The sequence below is a fragment of the Serinus canaria genome, chromosome 2 (assembly GCF_022539315.1).
Source record: "Serinus canaria isolate serCan28SL12 chromosome 2, serCan2020, whole genome shotgun sequence".
NCBI lineage: Eukaryota > Metazoa > Chordata > Aves > Passeriformes > Fringillidae > Serinus > Serinus canaria.
In genome coordinates, this window is record NC_066315.1 from 63,465,716 (window position 1) to 63,488,955 (window position 23,240).

The 23,240-nt window shown below is 39.6% G+C and overlaps 1 protein-coding gene across 12 annotated transcripts in view; it reads right to left on the minus strand.

Moving 5' to 3' along the window:
- Positions 1-23,240, minus strand: part of ATXN1 (ataxin 1) — a 226,433-nt gene that overhangs the window by 193,550 nt on the left and 9,643 nt on the right. For all 12 annotated transcript variants that reach the window (XM_050971598.1, XM_050971596.1, XM_050971600.1 and 9 more), the window contains exon 2: positions 18,180-18,299. The gene's annotated coding sequence lies outside the window, so the exon portion shown is untranslated. The remainder of the gene's footprint in view (positions 1-18,179; positions 18,300-23,240) is intronic.

A 23,240-nucleotide genomic window follows, 5' to 3' on the forward strand; every position in this document is an offset into this window, starting at 1 on the left:
TGTAACACTGCTCACAGAATGTTTGCTAACTTTATCAAAGATGCTCTCTGTTAAACATTAATTTTTATATAGATTCACTTAGCTATCCTATTATATTTTCAAAGTCAGCTCATTTACCTACTTTATTAGATCAATAAAGAATTTTGGATAGCAACAATGGCACATATAGTCAAACAGAAAGACAGAAGTGCTAATTGACTCAAAATGGACAGGGGAAAAACCAGGGAAAGTTACATTAAAATGAAACAGTATAACTAGAATTCTAAAAAACAATTGGCATCCCAAAAAAATAACTTTTATGACCTCTCTTCACCTGCAGAAAGTCCAAGCAACCTTTCAATCTTCTCCCACTTGCAAGGTTTTCCCAATAAAGGCGAAGCCCACTGTAGAACAACTGCACCAGCTGACAGCCAGCTTTGCTTTCCTGAGTCCCTGCTCTTCAGAGGCAGGCTCCAAGTTAGCAGGTTCACAGACCACAGTCACTGGGCACTGCTACCACCACAGAGTACAAACTAAAAACCATCATTACCCTGCAAACCAACACTCTACCGTTCAATCTCCAGCGAAGGCTGCAGTAGCCTGTAGGAACATTCCCGCCTTTACGCACAGGCAGTGCAATACTTGTATCCAGTTATCCCTGAGAGGCAACGTTCCAAAAGGATAGAAAAATTTAGGTAATAGACATTTATGCAACATTTGAGTTGTGTTTAAACAAACTCCAGGCTTAGCAATTAGTTGCCTTATTTTCCAGGTCTCCTGAAAGCGTGCAGAAGGTGAGCAGGTTTACAGGCAAGCCCCCACATTCCTCATTCCTCTTTTGACCCCATACCTCAGCTGCAGCACTGGCATGGAGCACCCACAAGCATATGCTCTCAGGGTAAACCTGACCCTGCAGCAGCACAGAGCAGCAGGAAAAAACCCATGAGGAGCAGCTGCTGGAGGGGCAGGCTGAAAAATTAAAATCTGGTCACCTGTACACAGGCAGCTCCCTATCTTTGAACAGCACACAGGCAGGTGAGGTCCTAGCTTTCACAGTTTGAGATGAAAGAGCCCCAGCACTCCCATGATCCACTCCTGGAGGCTCCAAAATGTCCCTCCAGGAAGATCATCTCTCAGATTTGATTGCCCTATGCCCAAGGGTTTACATGTTACTACATAGTTCTGACCAGAGGCATGAGCAGTTTCTCTCTCCTCAGCCAAGGGATGCCAGGAGAAATTATCTCTGGATTGAACTGCATGAGGCTCTGTGGTCCTGCCCTGTGTCTCTTCCTAGCTCTTCCTCAATTTTTCCAGAAGGCAGGGCAATGAACTGCACTCAAGGGGGCACAGCATTGAGGTACACAGGCTTTGGTACTTCACACATATTAATCAACACAACAGCAAAAATGGTAAAAAAAAATTCTGGGTCACAGTCCTGAGTATGAGATTTTAAAATCACTCGCTATGAAGTTCATACTCCAAATGGCTAAAGGTTTGTCTTTGAAAACAAGTATTTAATAATAATTTAGAAGAGGAAGGTTGTTTACAGTTACACCTCAGGGTATTTCCAGAAATAACAAGTATTTTAACATGCAAATTCACAAATTCTGCAGCATACTGAATTTGAATATCTACTGTACATCCTGACCATATACCATATTGCTAGCAAATGCCACTGTGCAAAATGGTTCTTTTTTAAGACTACCTATAGCCCCAGTTAGACATTAGAATGCAGTTTACACAACAGTACAAAAAGCATGTTATATATGGCATGTTTTGGAGCAGTTACCATATGCTCTGTCAATAATCTATGGATTAATAGGGCCCCGATTCACAATAACACATTGGTCACTCACAGCTCCATGGAAGATTATTCCATTTATCATAACAATTAGCTGATGTTTAGGCTTATGTCACAGTTCTTCAGTCACATTTTTATGTTGGTCAGCTCAAATGTACAACTGTTGGAGTTCAAGGCTTTTTTAAAATTATTCCTATTTCTTTAAATGCATGATCCTAATTTCATTAATTTGCACTAACATCCAGGGAGCAGGTTCAGACACTAAATCAGAAGATAAATGTTATCTTAACGATTTACTTCTATGTTCCTTTGAGCAACTATACTACAATTTTTTTTAAAGTTAGTTTAACCTATTATTGCACCACTAGCAGTAGAAGTAGTTTGAGAAACAGGTGAAGAAATAGAGGAAATACAGGATGTAAAAAAAGTAATTTGTTTCAGTATGATTACTCCCATTTTGGGCTGTGTTTCTGGGCAGTTAAAATTAAGACACTTTTCTAAATTTTGGCATGGAGAACAGGCAGTAAAGTAGATCTATATAATCACCTGCAGCAGCAATCCATATTGTAACAGACCAAAGTCTCAGAAGTATTTTATTTTCTTGGTTTCTATTTAGAACAGAGGTGAATAACTAGCGACAGAATAAAATGTCACTTACTAGTTACAGCCTAACCTAAAGTATAGGAGGTTCACCTTCCACTCTGTAGCTCTAGAGGCTCCCATACAATCTCAATTTGTGCCTGAGCAAAATGACTTCAAAATAACACACTGGAATGCTTCCAAGATAACATTTTCCATTCCCTCTGTACATGCTGTGAGTCACCTTACAAACTGCACAGCCCTGGAGAGTAAGATCTCCAATGCACTACTATCTTAGTCTAGGTCTCCTTTGTAAAAATGAGATTGTGCCTAACGAGTTTAACAACTCACAGGGCAGGCTGAAATGCCACTGGCATCACTGAGGGGTCAGGAGTCTGCCTGATTTGTACATGGCAGCAGGCGATTTGCATTTCTTAATACAAGTGCTGCTGTTGCACCCTTTTTACAGGAATACCAGCAACTGCCAGGGATCTGTGATTCCCCAACAGGCAACAGTCCCCTGCAGAAGGTACCTCAGAGGGGTTGTTCCCATGTAGGTTACCCACACTGAGACACAAAGGCGTTGCCATCATTCCAGTGAACTGCCCAAAATTTCCTCCTGCCTACAGTGGCAACACTCAGCTAAAGGGAGCTGCTTACACTTGGCAAAGCAGAATGATGCCACTTCCACATAAATATGTTGCAGCACCTACAACTACAAGTATATAAATATTTTAGAAGGTAAAGTGTACTTTGCTTTGGGTTGGTTGGGTTTTAAATATATACCTGTCTTTTTAATTTGTCTGGTAAGCAGTTTGTGCAGAAAGAAGCATTATACAGTGCAAAAGTATGCTAAAAATTCCATTTGCATTCTAAAGATAAAAATTACCATTAATCACATCTGAAAATGAGAGAGTCTGAAAGCACAAGATATATTTTTGAAGGGAAAAAGTGGTCACAGCTACCAAAACACTTTCAGAAGGGAGGCTGACAAACTTTTCCTTCCTGTCCCAAAAAACAAAATGCCTTTAACTAGTTTGCATATAACTAAACAGCTAAAATCAAACTGGTGCAACCTATACTACCCATACAAAGCCAAAAAGGTACTCTACATACTCCGCTGACAAGGAATTTGGAAAGCAATGTACCTATCAGTACTACAACCAGCTAAGTGACTTACCAAATCATCTATATAACAACTGCCAAAAGCCACTAAGAGATTTATCAACAGTGGGGCACATCCACACCAGTGCTGCACTGCAGAGAGCAACAGAACAGAAACATTCCTGCTCCTTCTGTGGGCTTGGCTTGGGCTGGCCTCTTCTGCTTGCAAAGTATCATCAACTTTTCAAAGTCTACATCTTTATTTTGTATCGTCTTTGAGGGACATTGTAAACAGAAAGAGGAGACACAGCCCTTGGGCTCCATCATGTAGGTAGGCTGAAACTTACTCATACAGGAAGGGCTGTGTTCTCCTGGTCTCACCACACATAGCTACAAAAATCAAGCAAGGCATAACAAATTTATAGTAAGGGATTGTGCACACACTCATGTGCACATAGGTGTGGGAGAGCAAGCTTGCCAGTTTAGGAAAAAAGGGACTGTCAGCACTATTTTATGCGTAGAAAAGAAAGGCCTCTCTTTAATAAAGTAACCTGTTGCCAAATCTCAGCTTTACAGAGGATAACTTAGAGTGCATCTCAAGCAAGTTTGAAACTGGTCACAAGAGTATACATGCCCATGTGTCTTTTCTTGAGCCCACATCCACTCATGTCTTTGTGCAAGAGAACCCAAAACACTTTGTAGCCCTGTACTCTTAACCTTATTTCAAATAGTCTTCATCAAACTGCAAGTGGGGGAGGAAGGGGGAAGACAGAAATGGTAAAGATATCTCTTTGCTTCCAACTTTCCCTGCAGAGATATTACCAAACAGGATATAAAATGTCTAATCCTGAAAGGTAATTTTGTCACAGTTTTCACAAGGCCTTTTTTTCAATGTATATGAAAGGCTTTATAACTTTTCTGTCTTTATCTGATCAAAATGCTATCCTTCCTCCTGCAGCCCTGGCATTCTTTGTGGTGAACTGTTTCAGTATCAATATTAATATTCAAATGTCAAGTTTGCCACACTACATTTCCTGTATTATTTAAAGCATTCAGAACTACTATTATCTATGAAATATGAAACAGAAAATTTTTGCTATCTGCTTAAAATTTCAGCAGCCCTATCTGGGACAGAAGAGCACTTATATTAGTCACATGACATTTTACTTAGAAATGTAGCATTCAGCTTTTCTAGCAGTACTTCTGCATTTCCCCAAATTGTCTTCTGTTGTTTCTAGCAAAGCTACACATTTGTTCTTGTTTTGGAGTACAACTGAGCCCTGGGTGTCAATCAAATGTATAGTATTCAGATATATATTCCCTAACTGATAGTGACTTTTGCATATAGTGAACCCTTGAGCTTTGTGGGGTTGGGGTCTTTTTTTTAATATTCATAGAATAATAATTATGTCTTTCATCATTTCTACTGCTCTTGAAAAAAACTTACTCTTCTTTTTTCCTGTTTCAGTACTTAGTTGAATCTATGCCTTTTGTGAGTACCTAGACTGTGGTCACGCATCTTTGGCTGTAAGGGGTATTTTTACTGTAACATGTAGGTGTCTTCAAAAGCAACATATTTTAGAGCTGCACAGCTGAAATGCACTGAACTGTCACTCCTTTCTACCAAGTTGCCAAAGTTCTGGAGAAACTTTCATATAATAGCACCAACTTAAAATAATGAATGCATAATAATCCACATACAGAAAGGTGCATGCTAATTAGACACATTTTTCTCCTTGTCAAAGAACTTCACGAGCAAAGCATAAAAACCACATTGAGTCTTCCATTAACAGGGAACACTTTAGGCTATAGATCAAAATGAAATATCTCAAATAGCTTAAGGAAAGCTTTATTTTCAGTGTACGGCTTGATGATGCCATAAAGAACTTTGGTACCATTGCACAAGTCAGTTATTTCCTCCATTCTCCCCTCCAAAAGTGGAGGGGGATTGCAGAACATGCATGCTTCTTTCAGTCTTAATTCACTCCAAATTTGAGCCAAAGGGGTCTGATCCTAACACTCCAAAAGTCAACAGGAGGAGCGCCAGTGGGAATGGGGCCTAAGACAACATTTCTACAGTAGTCAACAACACTGAGTTATATAAATACTTCCTAATATATCAATACTGACTGGTCATCAATGTTTCCATTATAATCTTTGTACTTGGAGATGGCTGTATGTTGGATGCTGTCCATACTTCTCTCCAGCCAGCCAAAATGAATTGGTTTGGAGTGATACAAGGCCCTCTCTCCCCTCTGGAGACCTGCAGACAACTAACAGAACCATCATTTTTCACACAAATGAACAGCATCCTACCATCCTAGGCTGAATTCCAGTTTACCTGCTTAGATACAATGTACTTTTGCAGGGCTATAAAAGGAAGCTTTGGTTTGTTTCAGGAAATCAAGGGCTACCAGATTTTTCATGTAGTATGTCATGATGTCAAATAATCAGGGCTAGAAATACAACAATTAGGTGTGAACAACAGCTTCTGAATACATGTCCTGCAATTCTTCTTCACTTTGTTCACAGTGCATTGAGAATTATAAATTTAGTAATAAACAGCAAAATCTAGTCTAGCAAAACAAGGAGCCTGTCACAAATGCTCTTGAAAAAATACCAGGGGTATTACTAGCATCAAAAACAGTATTCTTCCCACTCCTATCAAAAAAGCCATCCTTGAATTTGATCTCCTTGCACTCAGAAGAATGGCTGTTAGTCTACAGAGCCTCAGCACTATTATAACTAAATTCATTATTTTAAAGTGCTTAGAGTACCTTGGGCATGACAGAAGACACAAAAAAACCCAAGTTCTGTTGGAAAATATGAAACTCGTACTAATGTTAGTTAATTCAAATTCACAAGGTACGCTGAAGCTGTTCCAAAAAAGCATTATGGCATATTTTGAGAACACATACTAGGAGCAAACCACAAAACTTGGCTTAGTTTAACCAACCTCCCAACACAACTTCATGAATCTTTTTAAAATGAACCTGAGTCTTTTCTCTCCTTCCTGCTCCTGGAAAGATGCTAATATTAGACCCACCAAACTGCACTGATCAAGAATCAGCTCTAGAAGTAATTCTTATTTCTGAAGAAATCGCTTATTAAGGAAACTGATTTTTAAGAGCAACATGGGTAAAATGTGAGTGCAACTGCTTCATGCATTAGTTGAGAGGTTTAGCTGAAGGAATGGGCATACACGTTACCCTCCGTTTTTACAGCAAAACATGTTTGTTCTTTCACTTGCCCTTCCAGTACTTCTCAATATACACCCATTCATCTTCAAGTGTTCCCCGGACCCGAAGCTGAATGATGGCAATGGACAGGTATTTGCAAAGTGGTCCTATCACTGCCCCCCTGAAACTCAACAACTTCACCATGTAAGATATAAACCTGCTGAGGAGAACTTGCTGTGAGACTGCAGAGCACTCGGCTCTGCAGAACCTGGGCCAGAAACAGCATGATGGACACCAGTAACACAGTGCTAACCAGAAGAGGAGGGGTGAACTCTGTGTGGAGGCTTATAGCATGCTCTTTCTTCACAGCTGAGGTGTTTCAGTGGTTTTTTCTAAGGTGCAAACACGCAGCGTTTATACATTTATGTTGACAGGTTAGCAGCCTTGCTCTCAGTAGTAACCACAATTTCTTTTGAAGTATTTAGCTGAAGTTAAGAGACGACCCAGGTCAGTACTCACACATCACACACCACAGCTTTCCTCAAACACAAGAAGAAAAACCCAGCAACGAAAAGCCCAGCTACAGAGTAAACACCACTTGCACACACCACAAAAGCTCTTATTTTCCATGCCCATCCAAGACCACAGATTGTCCTAAGACTGAATACTGGCTCTCCATAAAGGACCTCTGAGCCTATCTGAGCGTCTCAGCTCCCTGCCAACCTGCCAGCTCCCAACAACAGGGCATTGCACATAACAGAACTGCCCTCAGCCAGCTACAGCAATGCACTCAAGCATCCAGACAGCAGCTTCTTTTCATTCCATACCTTCTTGTACAGGCCTTTGTAAAACACACACACACAAAATCTTTACTAGTATGGAAGGAAATCAGTGGCTACAACTGCAAAGCGCCGTGTTGCTAGCCAGAGACGAAGAGCACACAGTCCGATGCTGAATGACTGCCAGCAAAGAGGAGTCCCAGCTTAAGGCCTCAAAAGCACTTGGAAAGCTGTTGCCTGGCTGATTACGTCCCCATGAAAGGGTAAGGCTCCAGAGCAGCGTGCACAGCAGATTAGAAGCAGGGCTCCCAGCAGTGCCGGCAGGAGCTGCAGAGCTGAGCCAGCACACGTACTCTGCAAGTGCACCCTGGTGCGTACTCGCACGGCAACGCGCCTCCCAGGGAGAGCAATACCCATCAGCGGCCAGGCTGCAGAACCCGGGCAGCCACCAGAAATACCTGCGCAACTTCCTCTCAAATGAACTGGTCCTTAAGAAAATTTAAACACCAAGTGAGGGATATGGTAAAACCCCAATAAAAAAAAAAAAAAGTAAGGACAGTGTCTCTGAAAAAAGGGACAATTTGGCATTTGCAGTGTGTACAAGATGTCTTCATACACTTTCCTGATTCCTTGCCAGTAACTATTCAAAAAAGACCACTTAACAAGCAAACAGGTCTTCAGTACAACAAATAATAAAAAAGAGAGCAAAGCTTGTGCTATTTAAATATCATGAAACATTCTGCTAATCATGCACAGATGGAAGTACAGACGCTTCTGCCAGACGCCTTGTTCAGAAACTTTGCTCTATTTTTAATTATTTGATGCACAGAGGACCTGTTTGCTGATTAAAAGGGCACTGCCTTTAAAAGCACTCCATCAATATGGAGTCTAGAGTAGTTTTTAAAAGAGGACTTTAAAAGTAGTAACTCATACCTCCAAGCTCCCTGCACCAGTTTTTATAATCTTATAACCATGAGGTTGGGGGTTTTTTCAGATGTTTTTCTCACCTCAAGAAACTGCCTACATACAGGAAAAATGAAACTAACTAACTAATTCAAGCTATTGTTAAATGCACTGAGTAAATCAATTTGGAAAATGTGTATTTTCCTCTAATATCCCTTAGTCTGTATCTTTTTGTTGTTACTCATAAAAAGAAGGGTTATCAATTTCCAGATAAAAGTTATTTTTGATGGTTTTCTGTTTAGTCAAGAGCCTCCTTTTTGAGAAAACATACCAAATCCAGAATTATCAATCAAAATAATTATTATATTGCTTGGTTTTTTTTAAATCTACTATAACTACAGTATCATTCCAATAGTCAGTTGATGGCAAAAGCATGCTGATACACACACACACACAAAAAAAAAATTTAAAAAGCCCCTCTTACATATTTCCACTCCACACCTTAAGTGAACTTCACTCATTCGGTGGGTGCTTCAGTCTGGTACTTCTCCAAAGCAGTCCAGAAATTTTTCCCTCTCTGAAGAACCTCACTCAAAATGCATACTATGTCACTTTTATTTTCTTTTTCTGAATGAAGTGCTTTTCAAAAATTCTTTTTTGATTTAACTTACATTTCACAACCTATTACTATAGAGCTTTAACACTGGAGCAGAATCACAGAATGAGAAGAAGTGATGATAAAGAAGCCCAAAGAAAAGTGCTCAAGCTGCTATTTTTGACCCATCAGTATGACACATGAAAATGGTATGACATTTTTTTAAATTTATATTAACAATTTGAATTATTGCTATTAATATAGTAAAATAATCCTTTGATTAGAAGATCACATGATATGATAATAAAGTAATAGGTTCTCCTTTATTTTATAAGCAAATGACCCAGGCTCATACTCAGATGAGAAAATAACTGAATGAGTTTTGGTTTTGTGGTTTTTCATCGTTTATATTTTTTAACAATGCCAGTATGTAACATTTTACAAACAAATGTATGTTACTGATTTGTTAGAGATCAGCTGACAAGCCTAAAAAGCAAGATGTCTGCTGAAGAGACACTGCAGCTAGAAACCAAGGAAGACTGACAGGGGCACACAGACTGAAAATCCGATGTTCAGCCAGGGAAACAGGCACCCACAGAGAAGCTTCAGAGAAGAAATAATGGTCTTTTCCCATGAGAAGAAGTGGAAGGCTGCACAGAGTGAAAGGCTTGTCCAGGCAGATCATTGGGGCTGCAAAGCTCACAATCCAGCTATGACTAAACTAGGAAGGAAGAGAGGTACATGAAACAACATTCAAATTTGCATTTCTGCAGAAAACTACTGAGGTATTGAAACACTCTAAGCAGAAGGTCATTTTAGACACATAGAAACACACACAGAATTTAAAGGGAAGACAGGGTCTACACAAAATCTAAGTACTGTGCCAGTAACAAACCCAGTGAGGGAGACGTGTACAAGTAGGTCAGATACGCAGCAGGAAGAACTGCTGAGCACAGGAGAATCATGGTAGAGAAGGCGGTGAAGAGAAAAACTAATTGGCCAGCAACAAGAGAAAGAAGTCTGGATATGGCTAAAACAGGACAGAAGGATGAAAAGGCAAAACATTTTTTGGGCTGTGTAAAGAAAGATTAGTCTTATTCGCCAACACATCCACCTGAAGCACAGGAAGAAAAGAAGACTGATGACATTTGACTGAGCAACAACTTTCAGTCCTTCTCCATCTGAAGGAAAAGCCAAGTGACTGCTCTACTCCCACCAAACAAGGTGTCTGATCAGCAGCGCTGACCTGTCTGCATCAGCTCTGAGCCCAGAGGCTCAGACACACACCAAAGGCCCCAGACTCTATCACAAAACATTTACACCCACATGGCTCCATTGAAACCACCCATGTAAGTGACAGAGGTGGGAACCTGACCCCTTATTTCACCACAGCCTTTGGCTGAGCACCTCGGTGCGTTGCACAACACGCACCCTTCGTGTTAAATAAGAGCAGCATAAAACCACTGGTTGCTGCTGCCTAGGTTGCACAGCACTGCTGGTTTCATAAAGACACCCTGGCTGAGCTGTATAAACAGCACCAAACACTGCAGCCAGCCAGCTGACAGCTCAGATGAACGCACTTTATAGCAGAGCTGCACACATAGCAGAAGTGTGTCTTAGTTTGCATTTCTCCCATTCCATACAGCCAACATGACATTCAGTAAGTTTGACTCCTTAGGTAACAGGGTTGTACTCAATTGCTGATGTTTAATGTATTTCAGATGCTTTACCTTCTACCCACCTCAATTTTCCTTAGGGCTCTTTCTCACTGTACGTTAACAGATAACATCTGGATAGTAACCTCATGTAACAAATGTCATACTTTCACTGAGGAATTACTTGAATTTGCTCAGTCACTACACATCGCATTCCCCCTGAGCCTGCTACTGAGGTGCAACCAAAAGAAACCAGTGGTGACAAACAAATGGCAGGACGCATCCATGCTGGTTGTATCACTCTCACACCTGAAGACCACACAACAAGAATGAGTTAGTCTGTCATCTTGTGCAAATATGGAGCAAAATGTAGACTTTTACTCCTTCAGTTCTTCCAGTATTGCAGCATCACATCTGTTTTATGACACTTTTCTAATGCATTTCTGAGCTATCCAAACACCATATAGTCTAATTTTAAACTATAGATTATTGGACTGAAAGCTCCACCATCATCCTCCTTCCCTGTAAAACAGGACACACGTGTTACACATACTCATGTGACATATATCACGTACCTCCCCACAGTTTAATTAATCAACTGTCAAGTTCACTTCAAAGGAAGTCACATGTGATTTCCAAGACTGTCACTAACAACAAAAATATCAGGCCAGATCACAGCAGAGATCCAAGAAAGCTTAGCAAGAGTGGCAAGAAGGAAATGTGAAACTCAACCCTGATTCAAAGAGGAAGCAAACAAGTCCTAAACACAGAGGTGCAGCAGCTTCTCAGTTCTGCAAACAAGGACATGCAAACACAAATCGTATGACCAGACCAACCAGGTCATCCTCGGCTAGTCCATCAGCAGGTGTTACTTACAGAAGAGTGCTGTTAACAGGGTAGACAGTGGGAAAAAGGAAAAAATAATCCAGAGGAAAGAAACACAGTATTTAGGATGTATCAGGCTCTCCATGTAATAAAGTAGAGGGGATGTACCATTTTATTTGGTGACAGGGAGAGAACAGAAGTGGTCAGCGGGGAAACTTCCACTGTATGTTAGTGAGTTGGGTTTTCTTTGTTTTCAACCTGTGGCCATATTTTAATGCATTAGCATGTAACTTAAATATTGTGTTGACTGAAGATCATGGTCACAATATTCATATGTTAATGTTTTACTGGCATAACTATTGATAGAAATAGTGTTGGCACGTATCCATGTGTCTGGGGCCAAACACTTTAAAGTTCAATCTTAGACACCTCTGAAGCAGACAGATGAAAATCTGTCTAAATCAACATCTAATAACTCTTTGGCTGCCTCTGGAATATAACTATGATACCACAGCTCAGGACGCAGGTCCATCCACAAAAGCAGTAATGGTTTGTAGAAGAATTTGTCAAGGGACAAGTCCTGTCAGTGTAAGCAAACCTTTCATATCACAGGTGAGGCATCCTAAGAAAGTCATATTTCTTTTCTGATTGTTACAGAGGATTTCTATTTTCAGCAATGCCTATATAGCACTACCTGAGACACCTTGAGTCATTAAAATATTAAATTGAATGAAAAATAGGTTTTAAAAAATTGAAAAATGGTTCAATGACCTTCTGTGAGGTTTTGATTCCTTGTGTTATTCTGCTATTTAAAATGCTTATTCACTGCATTTTATAAAATCCCGAATTGGTTTTTTTCTTGTATCTTTGCTTCTACAACATGATATAGTCTTTTAAAAAAATTTTAAAAAATGGACTTATTTTTGTATTAATTTTTTTAAATAATCTCCCAAGCTACTTTCTATCTGTCTGTATATTTGCTGTACTTGCGTTCATATTTGAATTCCATACTTCAAGCCATCTTTGATCAACTTGATTAATATTCCTTTCAAAAGATTTTATAGCTGGTGTACTTCATGAACACAATTAAAGTAGATTAATCTGTTCTGAATTGTGTTTCATAAAACTACTGTTCCTCTGATTAATTTTACAAAAACACATGTTACTATGTACAAATGAGTCTTTTCTCATTGATAAAACAATCCTGTTACACAGCTTCCAGTACTGGGCAAGAGATATCTTTGTGAACATCTAAAAAATGAGCAAGCCTGATGATGCAATGTCACATGAGCTAATCCAAAAAATACTGTATTTTTATTTAGTAAAGGAAAAATAGCCCAGTTCTCAGCTTATAGCACTAGCTCAGCCTCACTGGAAATCTTCAGGTATCAGTACCAGTAGAATAATACCACCATCTAGTCAAAGTGACTGTAGATGATCCACAAACCTTTCTCCACTGAAACAAGTAAAAAAAAATTATTCAAGTTCAATAGCATGGTTGAATTTCAGAGACACTGGGACTGAACAGGACCCATCTGACTCCTGATCTGCAAGAGAGACTCACTTTGACCTTACCATGACTGTCATGGGCAGACTGATGTCATTTCACCCCATAAATCCCCTCGCCTGGTGCTGTAGCTAAGCACCGCTGAACTTAGGTACCCTCTAGAAACACTGTGATGCTGTAATTAGCAGTGAGACTTCTAATGCATTCCCCAGCCAGGAACAAGGGTTGCTGTGGCCACTGGAGTAAAAGAACGTGAAAAGGAAGTGGAGAAGAATTAATAAGACAGGTAACAGCAGAGAAAACACAGTAAAAAACTAACTAAAGTATCTCACATTAAAGGAACACAATAACCACCAGGAATGAGCTAAACTGTCAGATAGGTATAACAATAAACAGGGTTTTTTTTAAAAAATTCCATTAAATTGATTATTTCAGTGGAGAAGATCAATGATACATAGAAGGTATACTCTGACATAAGCTTCTGCTTCTGAGCATCTAAATTACATTAGGTTTGGTGCTTAGGGTTTTTTTGATAAATTCTGTATTTAAACATAACCCTTCCTTCATTTTTTGGCAGATGCTGTGCATCACACACATTCAACGTATTGTTAACTGTGAACTGTTCACATATCTTAGTGTGGTTTCAATGCTCCTATGGCAAGGCTAAACAGCATTTCAGAAACAATGATATCCCCAGGCCCACACTGTAGTTTCTGAAGCACAGATTAAGCACGGCATTCTGCTCAACAAGCTCATCACTGTTAAGTAACTCATCAGAAAATAAAGAGGGAATTATCAAATGGGAATTGCCAAGTAATTAGTTCTCTGAAGCAGATGACATACAACTGTTAAAGGGAGGGGCTTCCCTGCTAGTCATATGTCAAAGTAGAGCCTCCTAATCTGTAAATAAAAATTCAGTACACATGATTAGTGTGATGGGTTTTTAACTGCTAGTGGTACATGGAGAATAAAGTTACAACTTTATTCTTCCACCTAATAACCTATCAGGATCTTTTTTCCTTGAATATATTAAATTTTCAAACCATTCTGGATCTACTGACAGTCAGACTGCCTTGGGAAAGCTATGAATACAGGACAGTACCAAGCAGAAAATGTGTTCAGGGGCTATGGAAGAGGAGAAATGCATTTATTATTATATACGTTTGAAAATATCAGTTTCTAGTCAGCTGCTACACATGCCACTGAAAAGGAACCACACCAATGAGAAAATATTCAGTAGCACAAAATTTCTGAGCACAGTAAAGAAGGATTAAGCCTGCTTTTGTAATTATCCTTCTCCAATAAAGCCTGACTTTCTTTCAAGTAGCTGGCCTCATAGAAATGTTAGCTGTAGAAAACTACAAAGGCCTTCACACGTGGGTACCTGACAAGCAAAATGTGGTAATGGTCACAACCACACTCCAATACAAGTGAGGAACAATTTGGCATTTTTACTTTTTATAGAACAAGGAGTGACTCAATAAATCCTGAAGCCAGGTTTACATGTAGTTCCAAAGAAAGTAACTGATGAGAAAATAAAGAGGCAATTATCAAATATAGGGTTTGCCTCTATCACAGTGTCCCAAAATGAGAAACCCCTCAGCCAACACATTTAAATCCAGATGCTGCCACCTGGGCTAATTTCAGACCAAAATTATATCCCTAGTAACGAGGGCTAACTTGCTTTCAAAAGCACAGCCCTGGTTTCAAGGCAAGGCAAACCCCACCAGCACACCCCTGCCCAACACACACAGCCAAGGGAGAGGGCAGCAGGAGGGCGCACACAGATGCTCAGGCTTGCACACAACTGCACATCACATCCAGACACCTCACCACTTCTCACCCCCAGCACATGGAGGTTCTCCATCTACTCACACTAACATCCAAAAGCCCAGACTTTTAAAGGAATGCTAACAAGTTGCAGAGTGTGGGACAGCAAATCTCATTCTATTTGCAAATACACCTTTTAAAAACACCAAGTTGGAAGGCGAACCAAACCTTGGACAGTGCCTTATACCACATTATAAATGTCAGCCTTTTGTTTTTATGTAGGCATACCACTACACCCCACACCACCTACACTTCAGACCATGTTATGAAACTTTCTATCAGTCAGACAGCAGGCCTTCAGTATCTGCAGTAGGAACAACAGAGGAAAACCATGAAAGGTTATAACTGAGGTGAGGGGACCAAAAACCCTCATTTTTAAGACATCCATCAGCATTCACATTACTTCATTTAATTTACTTTTTGGTTGCTCACACATAAACAATTTAAAAAATTTAAATTATTCATAATTACTATCCAGTTATACCTAGTTCACAGCTCCATTTCACTTGTGCTGTTAACACATTAGAAATCTCCGCTGCCTACCTTCTTTTAGCCCCACAGATATTGTAGACCTTCATAAAAGAGCATGAGGGAAGAAATAAAGCCAGCTATGATAAAAGGACCCTGATATGAAAACCAAAAAGCTAGCACTGCACACAGTAATATAGAAACAGATTAGTTCTTTTTATGTTCACTATTAAGTATTTTAAAAGGGCAGACTTGCCTGTTTACAGAGAGAGGTAGCCAGAAGTCTGCATAAAACAGAAATTATGTCTTACGTACAAAATAAGCTATATTAGGTAGCATACCGACATACTTACTGAAAATTCAGCCAAAAAAAATTTCTTACAAATGGGCTGCAGCTGTAAATTCATCCCAGTACTATGATTAATAAATATCAAGTGACTCGACAACAGAAAAGATTAAAAAGAACTCTTTAATTGTTAAAATGTCCAGGATCTCATGCAAAATCCTCTCAAGACAACTGTATAAAAGAAAGCATTGAGTCATTTGCCTACGTGAAAGGAGGCAGTGCAAGCTCTGAACAAATAACAATAACTCAATGTTTTGGAGAGCAGGCTAAAACTAACTAAAAATAAAGAAAGGAAAGCTGTATCTATTTATTTATTCTTGCTTTATTTTTACTAATACCAATTGTCCATATCCAGGCAAGATGCTTAGATGGCTCTGCAGAAAACGCTGCTTGAATTAGAAGGGTAAGCACACCTGGACAGCTGACACACAACAAAGATGTGGGTAACCACTGAAGCCACACAATTCCTCACGTGAGTAAAGCCATGAATGCACATGCAGGGACATTAAGCCTCAAATATGGCTTCTGAGATGCATTTTGGATGCCTTTAAACGTGTCCCATGTTCCATCCCTCTGACAGATTCTGGGGTCATAAGCCAGGTCTGCCTAAAATGGAGCAGGGAAGTTGCCACCTTCACCCCAAAACAAATGCAAAAGCCAGAAAGATGATGAGTGTGACTATGAAATGCTCTACTGTGGCTGCTCCCTGCATAGTGCCAGGTCATGTTTCTTCCACATGTTACTACTGTGAGCTCCTGCTGGTTTCCTCCAGTAGCAGAGAGAAGTTTGCAAGCAGGCAGTGCCTATCCCAATAACTTTTATTTCACTTATTTAGTTATACAGTAGGCCTGATTTTGATTGTTCCACAGAAAAAATGAGAATTAGTGAGGTCACCAGAGGTACCCCCAACTCAGTAAGTGAAATGTCCAACAATAAGAAGTTAAACCAAATCTAACCACATCTAAGGTCCACAAATACAATACTAAACTCCAAGCTGAGCTGGTATAGGAAAACCAGCATTTTAGTACTGTACTCCTATCATGCCTCTGTATCAGACTTAACTAGTTTACATTTTTAATCTAAAATATTTGTTTAACATTGAATATATTGTCTCTCATGTAATTGCAGAAAATACCAGATGCTAAAATATAAAAAGTGACTTAGCAATAGACTGTGGGTAACGGAATCTAATTATTCATAGGACTTAACTAATATCATAAACACATTTTTCTACAACACAAGTTAATCTTAAAAAAATTAAAAATTAAATGCTTTGTGTAACTGATAACATCAAAACAAAAAACTTTCTTCTATTTGATGTCCCAAATCAATAGCTGCTACCAATCCAGTTTTCTTCCAAAACGGAAGGACAAAGTGTGCCAGCACATGGGCACTTTGTGTGGTTTTCTACTCTGGAGAAACTCTTATTGCTCTGAAGTTACAGCGGTTACCACTCACCCCCACCATTCAAGCTCCTTTGGAAATTGTAACAGGCCTGTCCTTGCATGTAACTACTTGCCTAGGCAACTTCCCTCTAAAACACAGCACCCTTCCCCACAGCCACAATAAAATGTAAATTATGCACTGCATACTTTTCTATGACATGCTGTATACATTAAGAAGTTATTCTGCAACAGAGACTTTCTGATCAGCCCTGCATAAATAAGAATGCTATTGCAATTAATAGCATTCTTATTAGGAATTTCAGATTGTAAATTTAAAAAAGAAATCCTTTGGTTTTCTGCAAGCAATCACTATATTTAATTTTCTTTTATTTAAGACACAGGCAATTTTATTATGACCCTTTATCTTTTTTTTTCTTAAAGCATTAGCAGTATTGCCAATCCCAGGCACTTAAAAATCATAGAATAGGTCCAAAAAACCAGGCTGGCTTAATGACAATCAGATTAAATAAATAAAATAAAAATTTATGTTCTTTTTATTGGCAGTGTGATTGTTGAGTCTTGGGACTTGGTCTTTTCAAGTTATTTTCCACAACCATATGGGAAGGAGAGAGAGAGGAAAGGGACAGCAGCAGACTGATACATGTGCACTTTTACATCTTGTCTGGCAACAGCATTTCAGGGAGGAAAATCAGAAGAACTGAAAGCTTTCCTCAAAATAGAGCAAAAGACACACAGATACATCAGTAGTGACTAATTATCCTGGGAACTATTCTAATGCCAGACAAAGTTTAATGCACAGAAGAAACTCAAGACAGTGAAAAAGCCAAGCAGGCAACAAGCAACAGGAATCCTGAAAATGATCATAAAAGTGAAGGAAGGATTTATTCAATTTTACACATGGCATTTTATAACAAGAATCAAAGTCTGCCAACTTTTCCATTCATACTAACATCTTCCAATAACTGAATATACTCTGACCTAAGGTGAGCATAAAACTACCCATCTGGAACCCACCTGTTCTCTAAGTCACAGAACTGAGTCATCAGAGTTAAAGGAATTTTTCTGAGCAGAGTTTCTCAAGGACCTCTACTGCCAGGCAAGGGAAGTACAAACCTATCATAGGCAGGTAATCACACAGACACGGGGAAGGTGTGCACTTTGCCTAAAGCCCAGAGCAGACAGCATACATTTGCTGAAGGAAATAAAAAGCATTGCATTCTCACCTTATTGGCAGTGCATAACTGTAGGGTGAAGAAAAAAATGATGGTGGTCACTGTCCTACGGGGTCAAGAATAAATTCACAGCTTGTATTGCTTGCCCATCTGGCTTGGCCTGCAATGTGACTGTTGATCCAGGAGTTGAGGAGATGGAAACCAAAATAAAGAGAAACAAAAACACAGTTAAGAGTCAACATTTACAGTCATTTACAACACACTAAGACATCCCAATGAAGACTGAGAGAGGCTGCTTTTACTATTACTCAAGCACAAATAAACCATAGATTTAATTCTGCAGACAGAGCTCATACAGTAGAGAGCGGAGCCATTTATTCAGAGTGCTCTTTTCCTAAATGTGATCTTAATGAGGTGAAGAATCATAAGCAAGTGGAGATGACTGTCTTCACTGCCAACAGAATATATTTTATTTGAGAAGCAGTAGCATCCTGAAAACACAGTGCTACAATTACTACTACTAGGTGAAAAATAATCACCTATTGGAATGTTACTTTACTTTGTACACTATTTTGTCATTAAACGTGGCATGCTAGAGTTGATGCCTATTACTGTAAATTCCCAAAAAATATAAACAAAGAAAAACTTTAACAATATGTTTTTTAAATTTTTTCTGGGATTTTGCTCAGCAAAATCATGAAGAGCCAGCACTGAACTTCTGCTGACATCACCTACTAAAATACATTTGGGGTTTTCACTTGGAATCTCACCAAATATTTTTATCACTGTTGGTACAATAAAAGGATTTAGTGGGACCATTTTTCCCTCACTGAGAATCATTTCTGTTGTTTCAGTTTATGAGCATACTTACTTGTTCCTATTTAGGGAAGGATTTACACGCATACTTAACTCTAGATAGGTTCTTTAATCAATCCTCATTCAGCAAAACCCTCACTGGGACATCTACTAAAGTAACTTTGCAGACTGGGACCAATGCACACATACAGATTTGCATGTGTTGTACAACCACTTCAGATAACAGCTTTGAGAAAAAAAAATACCATGAAGCATTACATTCTCAACACATGCACTGAGATCAAAAAGGATTTACAGTCATGGATCTAGTTTTTATCTTTTTGCAAAAATCAGGAATCTGCAAAGTTTCTTACATTTTAAAATGTTAGTCATGCATCACCTCAACCAAAGCCATGTGAAAATCTTCAACTTTCTCATATAAAGAATGTGAATCACCGAATAAGACTTCAAAATACAGTGCCTTTGACCGAATACCTATTTATTTATTTATTTATCACATTTAGAGTCTTGCTTAAAAGTAAAATGAAAGGATGAGGACAGGATTTTCACTTTGCAAAGCTTAGGCTATTGAAGTCACTGGAATATAGCAAGTCAGTTCTTTGCAATGAAATATTTACCTGTGCCAAGCCTGTGATACTTCTCTTTCTTGTTCTAATTATATCTTTATCTGTTAACCCAGAGTTGGTTACAGCAGTCTCAGAAGAGACCTACAACTAAATCTGTTATCTGCACTCTCTGAATTGTATACACCATACCTGCACAGTTCTTCGGAACAACCAAATCACTCACAACCTGTGTGGTTATAGCTGAGGCTGTCACACAGCCTGACTTCTCTCAAGCATCACCAGCGGTAGCTGCCTCGCACGCTGGAGTAGGTTTGCAGCCAACCAGTGCTTCAGACCATCTATGCAATCCTGACAAGCACTTCCTTTACAGCTTGCCACACTTTTTTTATTGCATTTCCCTCTCAATTAGTACACCACAACAAAAGCAGTGTGCATATGAACAATGACAATGATAATCCTGTCAGCTTCTAAGATGTGCTGCTAAACCTCAGCGAGGGGAAAAATTAGGCCTTGATTTTGTTTTACTAGACAAATTACTAAGACAATTACTTTAAAGTTCTAATGTTTAAATCTTTAGTTGCTTTTCAGGTGACTGATTTCAAGTGTCTATTTTCTTAATTAATGGGAAACTAGGCCACTGGATCTATTACATAAAATTTTGTTTAGTGAAATTCCGTGTCTCTTGTAAATGTCTTTTAAAACAAAACTAGTTTTTTCAACCTTTTGAAATAGATTCAGTCTAGAAAAGCAAAGTTGCACTGTTTATTTTTCAGAAAAGTTGTTTTAACTATGTATATATTGACTTTTTGAAAATAATTGCTTTCTAACACTCTAAGTCACACAGGTACTTTGTCTTACAATAAAATATGTATAAGCAGCATGCAGCACACAAAGGCTCACACTACAGGAGTTGTCCTGCTCATGACTATTCCACTCTCTCCAGCCAGTCCTCATAACAAGCTCTTCTATTTCAAGATACCTCCTCAGAAAGGCTGCGGCCACACCGAGCAGAGGATATTCCCTTCTTGCCAGAAGGGCAAGTTATTTGAGGTATTGAGAAGTTGCACTTCAGTGCAGGAAATTACCTGCAAATACCCTGTCCCCGCACCCCTCCAAGAAGAAACACTTGCTTGGCAGGGAGGCTGAGATCTGCAAACTCATCACACCAAACCCAGGACCGCCACTCAACACAACAGCTGAACCACTAACAGGCATTTCTCATTGCCTCCTCCTCCAGCTCCAGTGCTTTAACATCAGAGTGATTAAAATATCTATTTTACTGAGATATTTCTGGATTGCTTTATGTTCCAGCCTGGTACTACAAACACTCAGGAGCTGTGGGTGCTGATGATTTCTCATCACTGAGACACAAAATCCTCCGGGCCAAGTTCAATATTAGTGTCAGTGCACCCAAGATTAGTGACTGGAGTAGGGGTGTTACCCACTTCTACAGACACTTAATGCAGCTCCTTAATCAGGCAAAAATCCTATTTAAGCCCACAGTGCTTTTTGTCATGAGAAGCAATACAGAGAAAAAACCAGTGATATGCAGCAGATCACTTTCTGAGTTCAGTTACTCTACTACATGCCTGGATTAAATCCAATAAATGGAGTTATTTGAGATATACACCCATGTAAGTGGCTCACAATCCCATCCCCTGGAGTTACTCCAGATTTATGACATTAGAACACAGTGCCAAATTTAGTGCTTTTAAAAAATTATACCTACATTTATGGAAAAATGGCTTAAAAGAGTCATGTTCAAACAATGAGAATGAAGACAAATATACGTTGATCGGTGAAACATGTTTTTAAGAGCAACATGCAGTTCAAAGCTAATTATATTACATATCCTTTGACGCTGTTATAAACTGTGTCAGAAAGTCTCCTGCTCTATGGCTATAATATTTTGATGAGCACAAATGCAAAATATACACCCATACTTGAAACAAAGTGTTTGTTGAGGCAAAAATTGTTTTTATACATGAGAAACTGCAGTCAGCTTTCACCTAACACACAAAAGGGCCTAGACCTTGCTAAGAACTATGAGGAGGCTTTAACAAACCCAGAGTGGCAATACTGACATCAAGTATCACCAATTTTCATCTTACCAGCCACAGGGTGTAAAGTACAGTACGGGAGTGGAGAATAGCGAGCCTGGGGCCTATGATGAGAATGTTGGAATGGGAACTGTTAGCAAACACTGCTACAGCCACTAAACAGTTAAACCAGACAGACCGGGGGTGGGGGGGGGGGGGGGGGGGGGAGAAGAGAAGGAAAAAAAAAAAACTCTGAAGAAACTTTCATGCAAGCTTGTATAAGCCAAAAGCATTTTTACAAAGTACCACACCTTCATTAATTTGCTAATAAAACACGCAAGTGGAACTGACGATTTGGCTGACCTGCTAAGCGTGCCACGTACGGTCCCATCTGCCTGACACTCTAGTGGGCAAAGAACACCCTTCCCTAGAAGTTCGGCCATTAGGAGCCCACCACCGGCATCTTTCAATTTTCGGTAAGCCCGAGGCGGTGGCCGCGCCGACCGTACGCCACCAACGCGGCACACGCAGGGCTGGCGGTAGCCCGCTGGGTCGCCCGCCAGCCACACACGCACCTGGCTGGCCGGTGAATACGGTGAATCCCGTCTGTTACCATGGCAGCCTGATCTAATTACATGACTGATCAGGGCTGGAGTAAGCGCGCTGAAAGCCTGCACCGCTGACATGTCGCAACATGATGAGAGAGACAGACAGACAGCCGAGCAGGGAGGAAAACCTATCGAACTCTGCCTTATGTAAAAAGTGAGGAGATTACAGCCACCCTTTCAAAACAGCTGCTACCCGTAAAATACCGGGCCAGTTTTACGAACAAATTAGGTGCAGTAATAACGTACAATTACTACTATTATCCTGCAGCATCACAAAAATAACTACGGCGCAATATTTTCCCTGGCCATTCTCAATTTCCCTCTCCCCCATTCATAACCCTTGCTCCATATGATAAAATTGCACCGTCTCTATCAGTCGAACAGAAATAGATTAACATGAAGCCGGGATTTTCCTTCAGGGGACAGTTTCATTCGAAACTGAAATTAAAAGTCCTTGACTTATCAGAGTGTCAGCAGAGTAACTCACTATGCCCGACCGTATTTGACGCGTGAAGTAACCATTACTGCATAAAATACATAACCATGAGCTTTAAAGGTTAAATTATAAGCTGCTTTACAAAATATGAATTTCTTTACCACATGAAAGGGAAAAGGTATTCGGCAAAGGTCATTTACCTGCACACCCTTCCCGTTCTGTACACAGAAATCATTTGTAAAAAGGAAGGTTTTACAAATCTAGATTTCTTCGTCTGGTTGTAAAAGAAATGCCTAAAATTTTTCCCCAATTGTATCTGGAGTTCGGGCTCATAGGGGAGAGATGCTGCTCGGAGGAGTCCCTATTACACAGCATACGGTAAACAAAATAAAAATAGCCTGTCGTTCTCGTTGTCTACACAGTGCATTATATAACGGGCTTCCGACTTGTTTTCTTTTCTATTATTACTCTTCAGTAATTCCTCCTCTTCAATAACATGTAAATCGCTCCCAATTCTGTCATTTTATTATTATCGCTATTACTATTACAGTAGGAGCTAACGCTTTTCCAGCACGCTTTAATTTGGACTTTAATATATTCTCAGGAATCACATTGACGGATTCAGCACCCACAACCGTACACGGGGT